The sequence below is a fragment of the Protobothrops mucrosquamatus genome, unplaced genomic scaffold, assembly GCF_001527695.2.
Source record: "Protobothrops mucrosquamatus isolate PMUCROS unplaced genomic scaffold, P.Mucros_1.0 scaffold2473, whole genome shotgun sequence".
Taxonomy (NCBI): domain Eukaryota; kingdom Metazoa; phylum Chordata; class Lepidosauria; order Squamata; family Viperidae; genus Protobothrops; species Protobothrops mucrosquamatus.
Genome location: NW_015388543.1, coordinates 221701 through 225363, shown reverse-complemented (window position 1 = coordinate 225363; position 3663 = coordinate 221701).

Sequence of the window (3663 nt, the reverse complement as noted above, 5' to 3'; positions counted from 1 at the left end):
AAAGTGAGAGATGCTAGACCCTTATTTGTTGGAGGTGTTTAGTCACAGGCTAGATGGCCATCTGCAGAGGATGCTGTAATATATAATTCCTGCATTGGACAGGGCATAAGACTAGATGATCTCTAAGTTACTTTCTAGCTCAATGATTATAAATGAGCATCCCTCAGTCTGGTACTCCTTAGATGTTGAAATTATAGTTGCCAGAATTCTAAGTTAGCATGTTGGTTGGGAATTCTGGAAGTTGCAGTCAGAAGTACAACATAACTAAAAGATGATAAGTTGGGCAAGGTTGAGCCAAATGGATATGCAACAATGATCTGTGTCTTAATTATAATCACAATTCTACTGTTGCAATGAACTTAATGTACGTCTAATCTGATGTAATGTTCAGTTAGTTTCAAATACATCATGCTATTAATGTTAATGGCTTATGGTGAAAAACTTGCACATTGCCAGTTGTTTTCTTTGGCAGTTTAAGAAACTGGTATGTTATATGTATATAGTTTAGCCTGGATCCAATCCAAAATCACAGGCTCTGTAGTTCCTGATGGTTTACTGCAATGGGTTTCAGCCTATGGATCATAAACCACTAGTAAAAGTGAGAATATTTAAAATGTATTAATTATTATGTATGACATAAATAGTTGTTTAAATGGCCCAAATTACCCAAGAAAACCAAAGTTCATATCTGGCACTGTTAAGAACATAATGTAAGCTACTGGATAGGACCCTTGGCTCATCTAGTCCAGCAGTTTGTTCTCACAGTAGCCAACCAACTGCGCAAAGAAGCCCGCTAGAACCCCAGCAGATAGGGGGTCTTGTCTTCTCCTGGCTAAACCTATCCCAACATTTCCAACTATTCCTCCTAAGTTTTTTTCTTTTAGGACATCATTCTATTTGTTCTCCTCAGGTCATTCCCACCTACAAGTATTTCTGCCACACTACCCTAAAACCCATTTTTTTGGAAACACAAGATAATGATATTTACTACAACATCAAAATCATAACAGAACTGGTCTGTAATTCCTAGAAACATAAAATTATCCATGTTACAAATTGTAATCAAACTAGTTATAATTAAGCTGGAATGCTATGGTTTTTATTAGGTAGCCTTGGTATTTGCTTGTGTTCTAGTCATTTATAGTAGGGTTGTGCAAAATCGTAGAAAGATGTGAATTGCAACACACACTTTTTTTCAAATTATGAAAGCAGCCACATCTTTCTCCTGGCTAGTAGGACTGCTTCATAAGCAGTTTGCAGATTCCTCTATGTAAGGCTGTTTTAACAATTCAAAAATGTACTTCTATGTGTTGTGATGTATCTATTTTGAAGGATTAGCAATTAGGGAATGGAACAACAAGATATCTACAGTATTTTTAGCTGTGTCACTTTACAATATCAAATGACTGGAATTTGAAGTCCCAATAAAATCATAGAAAGGCAAGGAGCCAAGGTAAGCTGTTTACAGACATAATTGAATTATATTTAAGAAAGATTAATTATTATAATGCTTGTATCATATTAATTAAAGTCATTAGAATGTTTTTTTTTACATTGTGCTAATCCCGGTTTAACTCAGCAGAAATGCTAAACTGGGGCTTCCAAGACACACAGGCTTTAAAAGTCTGCATTTTTCAATGGTTGAATAAATCAATGTATTTAATTTAAAGCGGTACACTCCATCAATTAATATGTAATCATGAGATTGATTTGATCTCTTTTTCATACATATTGTCTTTTATTAGTCTATGACAGAGGTCCCCAGCCTTTCCAGTTTGACGACCCGGAGGGAAAGGGAGGAGCAGGCAAATTTGCATGCGCCCCTGCACGCATGCACAAAAGGTCACATGCACTGTGGCAGCACTAGTGCCTGTGCACATGCACAAAGCCGTGTGTACCATGGTAGCACAAGTGACCACACGCATGCGCAAATGGAGCCACGCGCATCCATGGCGGTGGTGGCCCTAGTGCCTGCGCACATGCTCAAACGGGCCACTAGAGCCTGCACGATGTCGGTGGCAGCAATAGCGCCTGCGTGCATTGGCAAACGGGGCCGCTAGCGCTCACATAGCGGCTAGCCCCCTCTCAACGGAGCTAGTGTGAGTGGAGGGAGTGTGCACACACGTGCATGCACTCGCCAGCCATTCCCGCACCCCGGTGGCCAACAGGCCATGGACTGGTACTAGGCCACGGCCCACAGGTTGGGGACCCGTGGTCTATGATTTCAAAATAAGGGAAGAAAAAAATCATGAGAAAAAACATAGGATACAGTATGTAAACTAAAGCAGGGGAATTGCCCTTGCATGTGAGTAAAGCAATTTTACCTATATAAAGACTAGAACTAAGAAAAGAGGGAGGGCAGAATGGCTTCAAGAGAAGATTTTCTTCAGCAATGACTTTGGCCCTTTCTACTGCAACCTTTTCAATTTCCTCACTCCTTCCATTAGTGGGTAGCCATAAACTTTAAGCAATGAAATATTTTATTTTCTCTATAAAAATCCATTAAGAAAATAAAAAAACAGAATTCAAATATGAGCCTTCTAGCTGGGAGAAACCGGAATTCACTGTATATATTATAATGTAACTGGAGAGCATACATTTTTTTTTACAGCAAGTGAAATCAAGAACGTAAGAAAAATATTGAAACTTATTTAAAAACGGAAGAAACAGAAATGTCTGCATCATAGATTTGTAAACTAATTCTGAATTAGGAAATTAGAAAAAGCAGCCTATTGTAGTATCTTCTTGCAAACATTCTCCCCAAAACAACAATTTTGTGATTTGATTTATAGTTGTACCCTGTTATTTTAGTCTCAGTGTTTGCATTACACTTCTAACTGATATTGCAGTTTTATCTTAAAATGAGCACAATCCACTTCCAATTATTTCTTTGTACACAGGAAAGGGTTTTGATATACTTAAAATTACTCAATATTTTCAGAAGTACTTTGAGGTTTTGAAACTTGGATAAGTATATGTGTCCCTCAATTATTATTTAACACTCATAGTGTTATTTTCTTATTTTCTTTACTGTGGCTTTCTAAATAAATATAGACTGAGATTATGCAACATTCTAAGCTGCCTCAAACTATATTGTATTGACATGATAAATAAACAAGTTATTCTCAATTCCTATTATGTATTTAGAGCTGCCTTATGCTATTAGGAATATCTGTATATGTTAAAGATATTAGTTTAGACAAGGCTGATTTTATGGTCAGATATTATTTTATGTCTTTTAGATACTTTGGAAATTTATGTCCCTAAGTTCTTTAATATATAAATTTAGGGCTTTTATAAAATAAACAGTTTAGATTGGATGCCACTGGATTCTAACAACACTAATGAAGTAATAAAGACTTGGAAGGGTTAGTAGTATCTAGAATATTTTTTTTATCTCACGTAAGAGCTCCTAAAGAATTTTCAAATATGCTTAATTCAATTTTATCCCACCTTGTGTATACTATATGTAGCGGGGACTGCCTGAGAGTGCTTGCAGGAGCTTGACTGGGAAGGAAAAGATTGGGACAGCTGCAGTTGGCTTTGGGTGTGGCTGGCGTGAGTGGAAGGAGGAAGGATAGAAAAAGGAAAGGAAAGGAGAAGGCCGGGGTGGTTGGAGTTGAGAAGAGAAGGTCTGGAAGCTTATTTTATTTTTCTATCAAG